Consider the following 19,393-nt stretch of genomic DNA (forward strand, 5'->3'; position numbering starts at 1 on the left):
ATCTTGAAAATGCTCTGAAACGCTCTGAAAAAGAAAATTGTTTATTAGGTAAAACTTTAAACTGATGTTAGATCAAGATGACTAGTTTAAATACAGTATATAAGAAATGTTACTAAATATGAAATTCGTTGTTAACATGCTTCAGATGGTTGGCAATTTATTTCTGGACTACTATCTTTTTCTGGTATTGAATGCTAATTTTGTATGTATTTGTAGAGAAATTCATACATATTTATTCTAATTTTAATGCATATATTAACATATTTTTAATTTATGACAAAGGAATATTTGCTATGGCTTTTGAGACTTCTAATATTGCCTAGCAATGTGGCTAGAGATCATATTTTGTGACAGACATACTGTAAAGTTGCTAAAATAGAAGGTTTTGTATGTAGATGTTTATACTTTTAAATCATGGTCTAATATTTTATCTCATCTTAAAACGATTGTATTAAAGCCTGCTCTTTTATAGAGCAGTTTTTGTGCTTCTGCAAAATATTTGAATGTGCATTTCTTCATAAAATTTGTGTTTCCATGGAGGTTTTCTAACAGAATCAGTTTTATCAAATAAGCAATCACTATTTTTGGTACCTATGCTTTACCACAGTTCTGAAAAGGAATTTGTTTTTTCCAGTAGGTACAATGTACAGTCTTTACTTTCAGGTTACCTCTCATATATTGCCAGTGTGAAATACTTAATGGATGAAATTAGAAACTATGGCAATAGAATAGAATTTGACTTTTTACTTTTGTTGTGTCCAGCTAGATTAGACCCGGTATCACCTTTAATGGTAGCAAGATGAATTTGACTTAGGCTATATTCCTTATTCCTATTTATTATCTGATTTAATGGTACTTCTCATCTTTTGATAGTTTTGTATGAGCTGTAAAGAACCACCTGCTAAAGCACTTTGTATTGGCTGTGACTAACAGCAAGGATGTCCAGAATTAGTATTAATGAAAAGCTGTGGGCACTCAGTCACACTTGGCTCTTGAACTTACTTCTTAATCCCTATCTGACCAGCCGGCTGAACAGCAGGAAGAAGGCTGTGAATGTCAAGGGCGGTTGTGAAGGTCACAGTTCTGCCAGGACTTGCATCCAGTGTGCACTGTGTGGGTTTATAGACTGACCTAAAGCAAACATTTTGAATACATTGATGTAGGCATGTAATTTCATGGTCTTCCTTTTTCTTCTCTTGTTTTCAGATAAGCAAGTTCAAAGAATGCAATTAAAACTGGAAACTGATGAGCGAACTATTCAAAAGGTACTGTAATTTTTACATTTATGAACTACTGTCATAGTGGAATAGTAACAAGCTTGGACTGTTGGCAATGGATAGTCCAAATAATGCTGAAAAATAGACTTTAACTTGAATACTGTCACATTTTGTTTTATGGTTGTATAACTCATTGAAGAGTAATAATGCACTGGCATTCCTTTAGTGAATATGGTGATTTAGACTTTCTCATCCTGTCATATTGCTTAATATTCTTAAAATGCAGTTAAAATTCTGAACCTCAGTAAACTACAGTAAAATTAGTTGAATACTTCAATAAAAATGAAATACATTCAGTATCTTTTTAAAGGCAGGGAAATAAGATTTGTATATGCAAGTAGCTAGTAACTTAAAGGAAGAAAACAGTTATTTTTGGTTACCTGTGACTTAATAAATATCCCCCTATTCCTAGACAGAGCTATTAGTATATGTAAATTATTATTCGTGTGCTACCTGAGCAAAACTGTAGCTGAGCAAGGTATAAAAGTCAACTTTTTAAATAACTTTCCCATGCCAACTTTTATTAAATTCTGTCCTCAAGGAGGGGTTGATAGATCTCAGTGTTTTTCAGTTACAATATCTGGTTATCCTTCCAGTAAGCTTCTTATGTTGTGACAGTTCTCAAATGACTTTCTTCAACAAAGTATAGTTCTCATTCTGAAAATTAAAAAATAGCCACAGAACTTCTTCCTAGAAAGAACATTCTTTCTGTAAAATATTTTCAAAATGTTTTGTAGATTACTCAATTCTACTAATCTACAAATCTACATGATTTTCTCAGAGATTGCTAAGTTCTTGCACCAATTCATATAAAAAAAGATTGTTTTGGTGACTGACACTCTGGAGTTGTAAAACCATCCCTTTCATTGACTTCCCTTGTGAACTTAGATGAATTTCTCTTCTATGACCAAGTTTCCCACTCTGAAAATAGTGGTATCTTCTTATCTCTAGAGGAGCATTGGAAAGGTAAGTTCATYAGGGTTTAAAAACCATCAAGATCCTATAGATGAAATCCAAGATCAGATATGGAAAGTGAATTGGTCTGTCTAATGCACTAGTCGGTCAAAGGAGGAATGCTTCTTCAGGTAGATTTTTCTCATTTGTAGTTCTGGCAGTGCTTGGGAATGCCACTTAGTTCTGAAGCCTCATTATGCTGGAAAGAAGTGCAAACCCTCAATATCCTATACTAAACATTTCTGTTTAGTTCAATTGCAAAGTCCAACAAAGATTTTTTCATAATACATTTTTTTTCATCCTTTCACTCGCATGAAATTTTTCCCGAAATTACCATAAATTTTCCCTTCCTTCACTTCATCTCTGTACAAAGGAGGACAATGTCTAATATGTAGTATCCTCCCATAGATACTACCTCAATCTGTAAATTAGAGCAGCCTCCTAGGAATTTTTTTCCATATGTCTTTCATATGATTTGGAAGCCCTACATTCATGTAAATTTGGATTACATGCTTCCTTCGCAAACTTCCTCCAAGACAACTATCCATATAGGTAGCCCTTCCCAGTCACTTCACATTCTGTCAAGTTAGCTAAGTTGTAAGACTGATGTGCTCTGAGAAATCATAGGAGCAGCCCTTCCCTTCTCATTATAATACTGATAATGATTTGTATTTCCTTTCCAAGAAGAAAAACCATAATTCTAAAGGAATAACTACATTGATTTTAGTTTCTGACAAACACTTTTTTTCCCCTCCTCTGCATATCCTACTGAAAAGAATGTTCTCTCAATAGCCAAAGTATGCATAAATTTCTTCAAATAAAATAATTTGATTTTTAAAAAGAGGAGCTGGGCGTGAAGGCACACACTGCTGTAGTGCCCAATATTCAGATATTTGGCTCCAGATAGGGAGTTCACAAAGCTGATACAGACACCAATATATAGGATAAGGAAAATGTGTATAAGGAAAAGTTAACACCTAAAAATGGGATTCAAACCAGACACAATGTTGAACCAATCAGTTGTAAATGGTGATGAAACATGTGTTGGGCACACTGTCTCTCACCTGGATTAACTATGAAGTATTGCTCAGTTTCTTGTAGATGGGATTTGGAGTCTGAAACTTCTTCCTGTGCCCAGGCAGCCAGGTTGTGCACTAGCTGTGATCAACTGCCTCTCTGATTTATCTTAAAGTATTCTAAGAGATGGCAGCCACTGAGTTTTTCATAAGGACCAGAGCRCTAGCTCAGGCTTCTGGTCATTGATGAACTTGAGGATGTTTGTATCTGTAGCTCCATATACCAATGGAATGACTTAACTGCTAGTTTGTGTTGTGTTTTGTGGGAAAACATTCTCTTTAAAGCTGGATACAGAGAGATCAAGCAGAAAAGAACCATAATTTCTAAACTAATGATTATGATATTCAGCATATAGGAACGGAGTTTCCTATAAATTTGTTCTTTCTTTCCTTGGATTATTGCTGAGTATTTCTGGGTTTTGCGTGTGTGCATAGTGTGTGTATGGGGGGGGGTTGTTGTTTCATTTGTTATTTTTTAGTAATTCATAATCTAAAGTAAAATGCAGAAATGATCTATTGAGGCAGAACACAAGGTTCTCCCTTTCTCACTGAGTCACAACTTTTCAATGACATGAAGCTCCTGCATGAGCATTCTGTATCTAGTCTCATGAATTTTGTATTCTTTGCGTCCAATGGCACAGCTTGAACAGAACTGGTGGCTTATTTTCATCATAGAGTGGTACTTAAGCTGCTGTGCTAGGACTTGAGAAATTGTAATCAAACCCCATAAAACTCCCAGAGGCAGAGAATCTAGACTGCCCCGATCTGTGGGCAGTCTAACTCCCAGTTTATTATGCTGAAGGAGAGCATTTCTCCATTTTTATGAGAGGAAATGAATGTCAGTGTTGAACTCAACATTATCGGCTTTTGGATTTGTTCTAAGTGCAAATTCAGTAAGTAACAAACTCAGATCCTTGTGACACTGAGAAATACAGATGTTTAACTTGCAAATCCCAGATGACAACAGCTGTGACAGAAGTCCTAGATGGCTCAAGAACAGCAGAACCTACGGAAGCTTTGCCATGAAATGTAACTGTTTAAGTGAGTTTGATTCTGGAACTTCCAAAGAATTTTGCTTAAATTGTTCTTTAGGCACAATCCTTTGTCCTTGGTGACAGTGGATGTGAAATTTGCCTGACTGAGTTTGTCTCACAATGATATGTTAGAACTTGCTGCAAATGATATAGTAGTCCACTGATCTTTCTACAAATTTGTAATACTATAGTGGGTTTGTCCCTGCAGTTCCAAACTGCCACTAYTGTTTGACTATAACAGATTTCCACAAATATCTACATTTCTGGGTTTTTAAGTCAATGTAGTCTCCATTGTAATGTTTCCCTCATCTTCCTACATCCTCTCACAGAGCGATCTATTTTGCTCGAGTCTTAAGAACTGTACATTTTATATGTGTGACTCTTGTGACGTTATTAAGCCTATCTAGCTATAAGTCAAGATGTCTGTCTGTTTCCACTTATAATATTAAGATGTGTATGTCCACATGTAGTCTTTTGAGCAGGGGGACTATATCTAGAAAGGATTTCTAGAGAATGTCTGTAATAAGAAATCCAGCATTAATTCTTAAATGTTTATAATGTTTATATTTTTAGTTAATTGAAATTCAAGAACAAATGAAGGCAGAAATTGAAAATGAAAGATCATTAGTTAAAAGTCTGGTAAGATATTTATGTATACTTTTTTTTATAAACCATCATTTATTGCAAATCTAATAAAATATGCCAAATCCTTTTAATGTCACATAGATTGAATATAGACAGGGATGTTGTTTTTAACATGTGAAAAAGTAAGTTAGAAAAATACATTTTTTCTTGCAGAATTTTGAGAGGAACAGACATTAACAATGCTGCCAGAAAGATTTTTTTTAAGAACTCTAATATTTTGTTTTAGGAAGACTTGTATTTAATAAATTTAGTATTATTTGGAAGAATTTACTGCTGCTGTTTACAAATGTCATAGGCAATGATATAGAGAGTTTTGTCTTAAAATATTTTTGTATTCTGCATTAGTCTCATAAGAACACTGCCTTTTATTTTCTTTTTACATGAATCAGGAACTTTCCAGATGGCTGGTCCTTTATTTTACCATTTGACTTTTTTTTTTTCCTAGCCTGATTTCGTACTGGCTTTCACACTGATCACCACTAGTATGTCTTTGTTACAGTAAACTGACTGGGTTTATTATAATAAAAAATAAAACACAGCTTGACTTGCAATCTAAATGTGCTGGAAAAGAATATGATACTGTTTAGAAGAGAAAAGGTTGTGAATAGAAAATCAGTACCACTTCAGTTATTTAAACATTTGCTTTTCTGCAGCTTGTCAAACGTTGTGCCAAGTCATAGCTGCTTTACTTACTTTGTTTTGTTAATCTCAGCACCATGTGTCTTAGGCTTTTTTAATAGGGGGCCAATCCTGCAGTCTTTACTCAGTTTTCAGTTTCAGTGACTCTGGGTAAGCACTGTAGGACTGAACTTTTTAAAATTGGTCAAAAACAAAATATAATATTATAGACTAGTTCTTTGAAACTAGTTTGTGAAGGTAAAAAAAAAGCATAAAATAAATTGCCTGTTAAATAAGTTTTAATAAACACCTTCATCCAGAAAACACTTTATAGGTCTCAACACATTTTTTTAAATTTTCTTTAACCTGAAAATGTAAGCAGGACTCTGTTAGAAATAGGAAATAATTAAGGAAAGATTTTAAGATTTGATTGTCTAAATTTAGGCCACTGAGCCAAGGTATAGACTCTGTTCTGTCAGGAATTTGCCAGTGGAGAATCCTAGCTGATGCTAAAGATCTCAACTCTGATTTGTAGATTTGTATATTTACCAAAAACATTTGAGGGCATTGTTGTCAGACGATAARACTGAGGGATCATTTGCCTTTGTAGTCTTTTTCTGACACAGTAGTCAGGTAGTCTATGTGACATGCAAAGAGCTCAGGCTAACTTCTGGATCTCAGATTGTGGCTGTGACACCTAGAAAAGTCATTATAAGTCACAAACTGAGTTGTGATAGATCTAGAACTCCCTGCGGAAGCTTTAACATCAAAGCTTAGATAGACAGGTATCATATATCTTTAATGGATATAAAAAAGTTTAGAGATTAGAAAGTTTTTATTAATTCAGGAGAAAAACAAGTTTTCAAAGTAAAACTACATTAAAAAATAAATAAATACTGATCTTAGACGTATTTACTTCTAATTTTGTGTTATCCCAGAGTTAGTTCCTGTTTTTACCTAGAAATGCTTCTTTGAGGACCTTCTTGGATGAATTGGGGACACATGATAGGGCATAGTCTAGGACTAGGAATAGACTAGGAATAGTCTGAGCTCAAAACAAATGAGTGCATAGAAGTCCAGCCAAAGGCAGGACTGCAAAGGCTGGACTGCAAAGGCTGTTGGGTGAGGTTTGGTCTCCTTCTTCCCATTGTTCCTAATTCTTCCTGAGTTAGAGTACACAGTTACCAAATATCTAAAACATACTTGTGAAATTGATTCTAAGGTCTATTAGTGTACTGAAATAAAGATACAGAGAATATACATCTAGATTAATTCTGGAATGTGGTGAGGGTATCCTGACTAGTGCAATATCTAATATTATTTAACATGCAAATTTTTGTGGCCTTATCTTTTAATTGCATATTATCAAACAAAACAATATGAAACACAGGAAATACAGCAGTGGCACAGTAAGTCAGAGCAGTAATGTGCACAGTGAATGTTAAATAACATTGGAAGCAGAATGCCTGTCCTCCGGGAAACAGAAAGGAAAGAGTAGAGTCAATGAGAAGTTACATGCTTTGCTCATTGAGACTTCATGTTGATACTCTGAGTGCATACAAATGTGGAAATGAAAGATGGACAAGCAAGAGAATAAAAACACTCTCAGGGCACATAGTGCTCGAGGGAAAGGGGAATGAACACTGAATGTAAAAAGTGATCTATAAGTAAAGGTTGAATCTGAAAATATAAATCCTATGACATAAGACTAGTAGAGTTTAAATCCTGAAAAATGTAAAAATGTAAGATGAAAATAAACTGTAAGAAAGCAGAATCAGTAGCAAAGTATTCAAAACAATCAATAATAAAGTTCTGAAATAAATCGTAGGAAAAATTTGTTAATTTACATGTTTTTTCCCTTTTTCTGTAGTTTAATGATTTTTTTTTCATTTGGTTTCGTTGTTTATAAACAATTTTTGCTTTCCTGTCATGTGAGTAATAAAATTAAAACTGAGCACTGCTGAGCAGTAGCATAGAAACAACTGGCTTTGTTACAACTCAGTGAAAGCCAAGAAACTGCTGTCACTTTCAAATGATCTTAACAGTCCCAGTTTATTTCCAACTGAGTTTTCTAAGAAAAAGTGTTAAGTATGAAGTCTCTCTAGTTATCATGTCCACAGATGGTGAACTGTAAGACAATTTTTCACTGTCATAGATCAAGGTGCTAATACAATTAGCTTTAAATCTGCAAAAAGCTGTATATCTTTTGAATATATTTATATAAGACTTCCTATGTACTCATTTTAATACAGTTTTTCAATATAATGCCGAGTTAATAATAGTCTTTTTTGCTGAGGGATTTAATACAGGACTGTTGTGCTTTCCACACTTCAGTCACCAGTTTGATTCGGATATAGCTTTATAGTAATAAAAAGAATTGTTTATTGGCAAGTTGTTTGAAGTGTTTGGCAATCTCATTACAGATTGTAATCTGATTTCTTGCACCCAAAACAGATGATTTAGAGAAAGAAAGTGTGGTCTGTTTTACCTAAGTTCTCCTTACTTTTGAAAGACTTCCTCTTGTTGTAACTCCTTCTACACACTTGCCAACATTGGAATCCTTTAAATAGAAGGACATGTGAGAGCAATAGGGAAACATCTAACATTTTAATATAATTTGAAGGTTTCCCTTTAGAAATTGTATTTTCTTCCTTGGTAAGAGTGATTATCACTTAAGAATCCATAACCTATTTGAGTTAGTTGTTTGAACTACTTAAAAACTCACTCTACTATGAGATTTCTGAATGTGATCATAATCAAATAAGAATGTCATTTGTCTTCTGTACCTACTACTATATCCTGTCATTTACCAAAGTCGTGAGGTTATAATGACATGAAAGCTAGACTATTTGGATTTCTTTTTTGCTATGAATAATATTTCAAAGGTTTTAGAAAAATAATTGGCTGAAAAWATATATATATATTTGTGGACATTCTTTAACTTTTGCAGTATACTTTTAATAATATCAAGAAAAAAAAGTAGAGAATCATTTTAAGAACAAAGGATTTTTTTTATTTTGTTATTCCTGAAGTTAGACTAATTCAGGTTTTACAGGCCCTTTATTTGACTGAAAGTTGCTGATATCAGTGATCTTCGTAAAGCTTCAAATAATAGAAAAAAAGCAAAGGAATACATAGAAGTTAATATCTAAATCAATATATTAATCAGCCTTGCTTTTTAAAGCTGTATTTCCTTCAACAGTTATTTGACATATCCTATTAATCATAGTTAGATTTGGAAATCTATGGCATGTGGTGAGAACAGGCCATATGCTGAGATAAAACTGGCAAGTCTAAGTTAGTTGAAATATGTGCGATGTTTGAAAGTGATATTTGATTGTATTAATACAAAAAATTGGTATATTGTTTTAATTATCTATCTGTTACCTAGATTTATGACTCAAGATGTTATGGGTATAAAGGAATATCCTTTATTCAATGATTTAATTCATATTCATATTTAATGGATTCAGTATCATTTAATTAATGATACTACTTTGACACTCATCAGATCTCTAACTGCCCTACTGCTTTAATTATGCAGTAAAATCCCAGCAGCAACAAAGTAATAATTTCAACAGAAAATCAGCCTCCTTATTACCTACAATACTTTTTTCTGTCCTTTTATATAGAAAAACTAGCCCTAGTCTTTTCTAGCAGCCCTATCAAACATATTTTTGGAGCGGACCCAAAATGGCACCACATTGTTCTAAGACCAGTAATTAATTTCTGGAATCCTGGATACACCAGAAGGAGATACTTGCTGGTTAAACCTTCTAGTGAATGGAAAAAAAACATTTTTACTCACCACAACTGAGAAAATATAGTACAGGTAGAGGGATTCATGGACTGACTCTACAGTCTGTTCATGTTTTGTTTTGTTTTTAATCAACTGGGACTAACACTGTAAATTCTGTCCAAAAACCAGTGGATGTCCCGTATGAAATCCAGAATGTCTGATATTATATAAGTTCCCAGCAGGGTAGCAAACTAGTAAACTTTGATTCTATTTCTGGTTTGGATCCAGCTATGACAGAATATTTTCCAGTTTGATGCATTCTTTGGGCTAATAACACTTTTTTTAACTGGTTCAGAGTGTTCTTGCATTTCAAACTAGTTAATAGTAGAAAAATTCCCATTTGAAAAGGGAAATAACACATTTGTGAATTTGGCAATAATATCTTTAATGCAGTCTATGGATTTTTACACACAACTGTGTGCAATAGGTCTACAGCTAACATATTTATAAGGTGCTTGTCTCCATTTTCTCTTTTAATTTTTTCTTGTTATTTTGAAATTGCTCAATCTAACTAACAATATATTCTTCAAGACTGCAGTTAAAAAGAAAATAACTTTAAATGCCCAATCAGTGTTCATCTGAGTTGCTGACACTGACAGTACAACTTGAGCCAAATGATATTGTCCACATCTAAATATTTTTTGAATATTCTGATATCTTTTTTTTCCCCTTTTTTCATTTAAGGATACTTTGTGAATGAATCCAGAAATAGACTAATCCTCTGTTGCTTTGTGCCAAGAAAGATTGTGTTTTGAGCTCTTTCTTGATTTGAGCTATGATTCAGAAGAACTAATCCAGTTGGAACCTAGTAACTTTTTTTAAATTGGGTTTCAACTGGATTTTTTTCCCTGATCTGACCCAGTAATACCTGCATGATGCTAATGCCAACATAAGAGAGGCAGCAGAAACAAGTGGCTACTAGCAGTGTGGATTAAAGTGACTGTCTAATCACTGCCTAACATAGATTTCTTCTGTTCTTTTAGAACCGAAATATATTTTTGGTTTCTTAGTTTCATGCATCTGTTGTGTTTCCCTGATAGTATGAGTTTTTAAAAGTATTTACTTTTTTCTTTTGTTATTTCACTATATCATCAACTATTAGTTGCAAGGTACATACAGAATCCCAGATAAAATTCTTCCAGGATAACTCAAGTCAGAAACAGAATTTCCCATCTTTTTTCTCTCTTTCATTATTCTTCCTCTTCTTCACATATTCTTTGGTTTTTATCCTACTTTTCCTCATCAGTAGGTTAGTTGCAGTCTTTGGGCAGATGGGAAATTTAGTTGCCCAAACATAAGGTGCTCTCTGTCACGTTAGGTGCTACAGCTGTCCCACCTACTCTCCATCTGCTCCTTCAGAAAGGTATAGGCCTCTCCTAAGTCRTCTGTCATATCTGCCAGCCTCTTGCAGGTGTCTTGAATCTCAGGGTATCTCACATGGCAGTCATCGAAGTTTATGCAAACTGAATTCCAGCCACAGTCGAAAATTGTATTGTCATCAATAAACTATGGCATTTTCACTGTTTGTTCCATTATCTTTTGTTATGGAGTACAGCTACCTGGGATTAATTTCATAACCAGCAATAAAGTCCATTCTCCAGCTTTCAGGTGCTCAGATATGTATTTCACTACAAAAATCTTTAGTATAATTTGGCTATTACCAATGAACTGGATGTTTGTTTATTAAGTTGGGGGCTGCACAATCCACAGTTGAGGACATTAGTTTATTTTGACCTTATTCCTAATTACATGCTGTTTACTGTCTGTGTTCTCAGCAAATTTGTGTCTGAGGTTTTTGGCCAGTTTGGCCCAAGAAATCAATTATGGGATTAATTATCTTCTAAAATCCCTAATATTTTTTAAATTCAATGGCCTTCCCTTTCCTGTTACAAATGCTGTAAGAGCATAAAATTCCGTTCTTTTCTATCTGGAAAATGAAAAAGGGAGTGTATTAGCCCAGCAAGGCTGCGTATGTATTTTCCCTGAATTTTCCTTTCCCTGTATGTATGTGCTTTTAATTATATCTAAATACACATCAGTTCAAAACACTGATTTACTTTCCAGGAAATCAAATAAACCTAGCAAGAAGACAGTTTCTCTTTTTTTCCTTGTGAGCCTTGAGACTCACAAAGATTTAAAATCGAATAAAGTTTTTGTTATGCAACACACTTATTCTGAGAAAAACACATCATTAGTCAGACTTTGATCACTTTTGATCTGCACTGGAAGTAAAATCTTTGTAAGGTATTTGTATTTGAACCACTTCAGTGATTTAAACCTTCATCTTAATTTTTTTGTCTTTGCTGTTGTGACTAAGTTCTGCTTACATTTCCATTTACACAGTTTTAAAAATTACTTTTTGCCTGTGAAATGTAGATCCCTCTGTTTATTTCAGGCTGTTTTTCTTACAGTACCGATTATGTGACTAGCAACATGAGTAAGCAAAGAGTAGCAGCACCAAATGTAGACCCCTGATTTTAGTCTTATTTGATGTGATGAGCCAGGCTGAAACTTTACTGCTGACCAACAGCAAAGCTTTAACTAGAGGTGGACTGGAGACTATGTTCTGTTTGTTATTGCTTTCAGATTCATTCATTAAAAAAAGACACACATTAAAGTTCATACATTTTATTCTTTTACTGTTCTCTGCAATTTGTGGAGACTTTTAAACAAATACAACTTAATTTGTTTCCACTAGTTGCTTAGTCATTAACCATGGCAATAAGCAATGGATGTGAAGACTGTTTACAGTTAAAGCAGCTATACTCCATACTGAACAAAAGTGACACAGTTTTGTTTTGTTTTGTTTTGTTTTGTTTTGTTTTGTTTTGTTTTGTTTTGTTTTTAAACAGCAAAAAAATTAAAGTGGAAAGCTTTAATATTTAATGTAGCACTTGACTGAACATCATTCATTTCTTCTTTCCAGGGACAGGGAGTATATATTAGTAGTAAGTTACCTTTGGAAAAGACTTCTCATGTAGATTAGACATTTAGAGACTGTTTTTTCTGAAGATGCAAATCGTCTTCATGCCATTCTTTGTCGTTCAGTCTGTTGTTCAATAGTGTGTAGTATTAGGGTAAATTGCTCAGTTAACTGAAAACCTGGCTGTTGTTAAATTCGTGTGCATAGTCTCTAAATGTGTTAATGATGTAATCTAAGGAGACTGTTTTACAATAACCTAACCTTTTGGCATCCTGTGTTGGATAAGAGTGACAAGGTCCATATATGAAACAACAGCAGGTACAAATACTCTGAATATTCTGGGTAGATGATTGTTCTGCTGTGTACTGTAACACAAGGATCAGTCTAAGACTAGGAGACTTGCCCAGGGAGAGAGAAAAGTATGAAATCAGGAGGTCACTCAAAATCCAGAACTGGCAGAAGTGCTCCTAGCCTGCACTTATGCCACCTCCTTTCCAGATCCAGCTGGTAACAACCTGAGTAGACCATTGTTGTGATACCACCGTCATGATACCACTGTCAAACAGTGTCTCAGCATCTATAATTGCCCCTTACTAAAAATGCAAGTAGTTAATGATGGGTGTATTCTCTCAGTTAAAAGGACCAACGTTTATGTGGCTATCTCCTCTGTGATAAATTAGGGGAAACAGGCAATCACTTCAGTCTTTGTTGTTAATCTTTCCCCAGCTTGCTCTTCCCATTTCCAGGTTCATCTGAGATCATGCTGAACCATACTATCCAAACTGGAGGAGATACTCTTGTCACTGGGAGTGACCAATATAAAGAAAATGCTGAACCCTATTCTTTTCAAAGACTGTCTGTGGGCCATCACATATAAGTTAGACAAAATGGGTGAGCAGATATCATTCTGAAGAACCATACAGTTTGAGAGAAAAGAATAAACTCCTTAAATATCAGTCCCATTCAGTCATGCCATGATCTATAGATGAATTAACATCTCATGGTTAGTAGTATCAAAGGTAGTTAATAATAGCAGCAGATGGAGCTTCATCCATCACCAGGAGATCTTTGTCCAAAGCAGTGTGTATGCCAGACTGCTAATGATCAAAAAAAAAAAGATACTTAGATACTGTGAGAGCCTGTCTTGCTACAGAATTTTCCTTGGTCTCACATAGATGCACATTCTACCCCCTAATGATTATGTACATGCTGAAAACTTTGGCTGTGATGTTAAGGAGGAGTGAGGGGAGAGAGAGGTATAGGCAATATTTATGACATTTCCCTGCTAGAAAAGCCTAGACTTAATAGCATAAAAATGTTTCTGCACATCTAGATTCTTACTGAGGGTTTGTTAATTTTGACAGCAAACCTTTTCCAGTGTTTGGTGACCAAGTAAATGCTGGTCTGTTTGAAAAAGAGTAGAGCTTTAGGCCAGAAGTAATGTGCCCAGCTGCAGGGAAAGAAAGATGGAAAGAAAGAAATGACACTAAAAAGTTAAAAAGAATTTCCAGCTTATATCATAAAACAGCATGACATTGTGTATGAACCATTCTTTAGATCTCATTGTTTATCCTAGTCTAATTAAAATGTTTAAAAGAGGAATTTCACTTTTTCTGATATTTTATCATGTACAAATCTTGTGGTCGCAAAGGTTTTTTTCTTGTTTCTTTTAGTATTTTGTGAATTTTCCTGCTACTTGTGTTTGAAAAATCCACTATCCACAAACCAAGTCTGTACCTGTCGGAATATACCTGAGGAACTGAAGGAGTCTTGATTATAGTTTCACCTTTAGAATAACTTAGCATACTTCATCTCTTGTTAGAAATATTTTGGGGAGTTCGAAACACTTCCTAAATTCTTCTCTGTTCTTTAATACCTTATCCTCCTGCTCTGTCTTTCATTATCCTTGGTCATATACTATTTTTTGACCAATTTACCACTGCTATTTCACAGTCTTTTTTTTTTCTTTTTTTTTTCCTGTTAGTTGAATTTCTAGGAGCATTGCATCCTTAATAATCATAATCCTATTATGCTTCTACTAGTATTCACACTGCTATTCTTTCTTGTGCCTGTAGACCTTCATAATTCTTCTTTAAAAAACAGCAAAGATAGTAGGATTTTAACTTGGATGAATTAAAAATTAATGTTTAGACCTGTATTATTTTGTATTTGTATTCATCAATACTGTACTCATTAGTGTACTAAGCAAGAGGATAAATCCCCAACCCTGACCACTCTTCACTGACAATCACAAGGACTGCTGCCTAATGTCCAGGCCTAAAATTAACACCAACTAGTCAATTAAGTTGACTAAGTTGAACCCATAGTTCTAGAGTCCTGGGAGGCTGGTGCCTCTCAGAAACCATGTAGGCTTCAACATGGCCTGAAGTGCTTTTAAGATATGCTGTTAATGAATAAAACACTAAATAATATTGGTAAGCTTCTGCTGTATAGTTTTTCAATTTTTTAATGTGGTTTTGAAGGAGCACAAAATAGTACATTCAATAAAGTTAAAAGAAATGGCCTTTAATTACTGTTAAATACACATACAGTGTTAGCTGATATTTTGCTCACTGTTTGTACTGAAGCAGATTTGGTTGTGTAATTTGGCTTTGTAGATAGAGCAGGGGACACCTGCATTCACCTTAGAAATTTTATGTATCTGGATAGGGAATATATTTACACATGAAAATCCATTTTGTTATAGATGAAGATATTGAAAACAATAGGATATCTGTTTATATTGTGTTACAATGATAGCTGATGACTGCATACTGCACTATTGATAAAATAGGAGATGTATACAAGAAGAATTGGCATTTATTATGGAAACAAGAGACTAGAGATGGTCAATGAGGAGGTTTTTCTTATTGCATATTTTTTATTATTTTATTGATTTTAAGCAGATAATTTATATCAAGATAATGTTGTGATGGGAAGGGTATAATAGTAGAATAGAAAAAGTATCAGAGATAATGGGATTTCTACAGTTCCCCTGAAAGATGTTTCACTGCCCTGTGTCTCTTATTCCCATTTCTTGGTTTCATTCTGTTTCCTTTTCTAACTTCCCTAATTCATCACTTAACTGTCTCAATGGTTTTCTTTCTTAGTATTTATATTCTTCAAGTTTTATTCCTTGTTATCATAGAGCCTTATAACCATATTATAGTTAATAGAAAATTTGATTTATTAGGGTTGAAATCTGTCCTATTAATAGTGTTGAAGTTCATTCAAGTTTGCTATATCTTTTTGAACCTAAGTAGACCAAAAAGAATGAAATTTCTGTATGATCTTACCAGACATTTACAAAACCTTTTTGATGCCTCTTGTATTGCAAATAGTGGAAGCTATAAATATAACCAAAAAAGAGGGCAGTAACCTTTGGCTAGTACATAAATCTAACAGTTCTAGATTTAAAAAAAATGGCTCAAGTAATTTTCAAGACTTATGAAAGAGTAAAGAATACTCCTGAAATTCCACAAAGTGGAAGATTCCTAGGCAGATCACTGTCAGATATTTATGACACTCTTCTACACTAGGTAGAAAGCAAAAATCTATCAAGTCCTATGAGCCAGTCTATATACTTGTTGTATCTTCATCTGAACATGGCTGTGCAGTCAACAGTGTTTAGTTTTAGAACCTTTTAGGCAATTAGATGTCTTTTCTAGACTGTAAAAATTAATCAGATTTTAAGATGTAGTCACTAATACTTTTTAGGGATATAGTTATGAATAGGTTTTTGTACTAAGATAAGTTGGATTGTTGTATTTAAAATTTTTACCTTTTAGGGTGAAAATTAGATTTGGGATGGGGGGATTTTACCAAAAAAATGGTTGCAGAGTGTTCTTTCCTAGCTGTCTTTTTTCCTACTCTGTAAGTTACAGTTCCAGTGTCTGAAAGCTGAATCTATTTGACTAGGAGATGGAAAGCTTAGTGTGTTATAATTACACGGAAGACTTTAGTTGTTAGACTCTGCTCATGCTTAATTTGCTAGAAGTTAATTATATATTTGATTATGTATCTGAAATGTATGAAACATCTTTCCTGAAATATAGTTTTTACAAGCACCACACTAATATGCAGTACCCCAACTTATGCTGCAGAAGAGCTGGACTTCCTTACCAAAGTTAAGTTTTCTAATCCCATTCAATAGGATTAATATTTTGATTTTCAGGAAGCAATAGACTTTATTAGGAAGATTTAGGTGGAGGTTCAGTTCTTATGCATTGCCTGAAGTATCGAGGTGTTGTAACCATGCTGAAACACTAGCTAATTAGTTGCTTCCTCTGCTAAATATATGGTGGATTTTTATCTTTACTTGGTGATACTGGGTGTATCAAGCAAACTTGATCTAATGAAAGTTGTTGTTTTTGCAAAGTGTTCTATCCAGTTGCAAATAACATGTCCTCATAATTCCTGTTACATAAAATCTTATGTAAGTAGACAAATATATAGTTATGTGCTGTGAATACTTCACTACTGACACAGAGAAAGGATTTCCTGTAGAACAGATGGCCCTTGTAGTGTTATCCAAACTGTTCATCTAAACCAGCATTGTCTGGAACCTAATGCCCTCAGGCAAGGATCCGGCCCAGTTGTGGAGAGACGCCATGCAGTCATGACAGATGGTCATGTGTGGAGGCAGTCCGAAGACCATGCATATGTACCAAGGATAGTTGTCAAGAACTCACAGTGCAGAATGTTCAGTAGACTTATGGTTATGAAGTGTCCTACTCTGAACAACATAAATACAAAAAAAATGAAGGCGCATGAGAACTTAAATTACATCGAATGAAGAAAGCAATAGCTTCTCAGCCCTTCACCTGTGTTTCATTGAATAGATCAATAGGGGGTAGAAGTTTGTTTCATTAGCTTCAGTCAGCTTAAAGAAGATATAAAATTTGGTGAGTCATCTGTAATGAGTTGAATGACTGACAATAAATACTTAGAATGATGCATTTATGACTTTTGAAAAGCAACATGAAAATGCACTAATATTCCAAATAGTTGTTACATTGAGGCTTAGTGTTTCCTAGAATAATTATCAATTTTATACATAAATCTGAATGAAATCTTAATTGGGCCTGCTTGAAGGATACAAAATATAGTTTAAATAGCAAAGTGGACTTTCCAATCAAAAGATTTATCAAGACTCCTTCTGTATTCAGAATAAGCTTTAATCATCTGGAGATGCTCTTTAAAGGGGGCAGGAGTCTTACATCAAAGGTTGAATTTTTATCCAGCTTATGACTGCTTTCCACATTTGCAAAGAGGTTTGCTCTGCTTTTCAGCCTGAAAGAGCATGATTTTGAGGGATACACCTAATGACAGAGATTTCAGTGGGGTAAATAAGATCAGGGTAGAAAGAATATCAAAACACGTTAGGGATTAAAATAATCTCATGAGAAACATGGTAATAGATTGTAAAGAGGCAAAGGAATGAGCTGGAAAAATATAATAGAGGGAGGGAATGAATGCATTTAAAATTGAACTGGTTGAAGCCTTAATGACTGACATGTCTAGAAAGTAGCTGCAATTAGCGTTACATTTAAAGTTTACTCATCTTTTATAATCATCTTTCCAAGCAAAATATTAAAGGTGGCACAGGCATAACTATCATTCATTTCTTTCTGGTTGGCATACTGACTTGGAATTCTGAAGTGCCCACTGCTCCCTCAGGAGACTCTGCAAGAGCTAGGGATCTTCAGATTGTAACAAGTTTTTAGACATAGTCTTTTCTACCCTGCCATATCCCAGCAGTCAGTCAGGGTATCAGAAAGGGTTTTGCCATGGAAGCCCTGTTATGCTTATATTCCAAATGTCTGCAATCCATAAAACTAATCAGCCGGGGATCAAATCTTGTGACTTCAGAGCTGCTTTTCGCCATTATCAAATGGCTTGAGATCTAGTCCATTGTGTATATAGTTACAATGGGCCTGATTTTGCTTTTACAAACTCTCAGTTACCCAGCTATATTGCTATTGAAATGTAGGGTGTTAAACTAGTGTAAAATTAGTGTGGAAGGAGAATATGACCCTGTGATTGTTTTTCCAGTCATTTAATAATAATTAATGTTTACAGTGAATTTTGTTTGCCATTTTCATAGTAGAGAGATTAAATGACTTTTCTTTATTTAAAAAGGCCTGATACTGCAATGTATCTGCAATACTATCTATATTTTAACTCTGTTGTTTACACCTCTGAACTAGCCACATAGCTACCAGCATGTGCGTTTGAGAGAAAGTGGAATGTATCAGCAGCTGACAAAACAAAATGATGACTCGATCTGGATAGGGTTAGAGTTTAATAGAAAATGCTACTGAATGCCTGGAAGTTCTATTCAGAGGGGTTGGTAATGTATTTGACTTACCAGATTCATGTCCATTGTGTCCCTGTGGAGTGCTATGGAAATATAACAGGGATGAAAATGTTTCTTGGAGGAGGGAATAGCTATACCTGTGAGGTACAAAAAAGAAGCAAGAGATGGTTGGGGAGAGGACTGTAAAAGGATCTCGTCTTTGTTTTTTCAGATTTGCTCTGTGCTGTGTAGAATATAATTTACAGTTGGAAAATTAATGTATATGACACTCTGCTAAGAGGGAATGGAAGATTTGAGGTGGCCTAGTTTGTTTCAGATTGTGATATGGTGTGCCCAGTCAGTGGTGCTCTCATTGCCTGAATGATGAAAGTATTACAGGAGACTAAAACAGGTTTGCATATTCAATAGACTATATTTGTCAGACTTCAGGACTGCAAGTAGAAGAAAACGAAGTTAAAAAAAACAAACTGCCAGTGCAAAGTGAAACTGAAAATATAATGCCTGAGGAGAAAAGAGAATTCCAAAAGGACCATCTTACAAAACAAAAGAAAGAGCTGACTGACAAGGTAATGTTTTAATTATTACAAGCTAATTTATTTAAGTATATATTTTATATACATATACTGACCTTCACTACTTGTCTTTGAATCTGCCAGAACTACTGCTTCTTTAGCCTTTTAGCTGCTATAGTAATGATACTAGTAGACATTTCTGTAGTGGCTTTATCCCAGAACTTTACAGAATTTCT

General features: G+C 34.4%; 1 long non-coding RNA gene across 2 annotated transcripts; it reads left to right on the plus strand.

Annotated features, from left to right (window-relative positions):
* The first annotated feature begins 1 nt into the window (after position 1).
* Positions 2-19,172, plus strand: LOC112965695. Of its 2 annotated transcripts, XR_003253361.1 has the most exons (6): positions 2-48; positions 1,207-1,265; positions 2,166-2,243; positions 4,243-4,348; positions 4,915-4,980; positions 18,857-19,172. It is a non-coding gene; the product is annotated as an uncharacterized LOC112965695 (long non-coding RNA). The 2 variants fall into 2 exon arrangements; XR_003253360.1 differs by lacking the exon at positions 4,243-4,348.
* Positions 19,173-19,393: the final 221 nt, after the last annotated feature.

Source organism: Apteryx rowi, unplaced genomic scaffold (assembly GCF_003343035.1).
Source record: "Apteryx rowi isolate R43461 unplaced genomic scaffold, aptRow1 scaffold_222, whole genome shotgun sequence".
NCBI classification, from domain to species: Eukaryota; Metazoa; Chordata; class Aves; order Apterygiformes; family Apterygidae; genus Apteryx; species Apteryx rowi.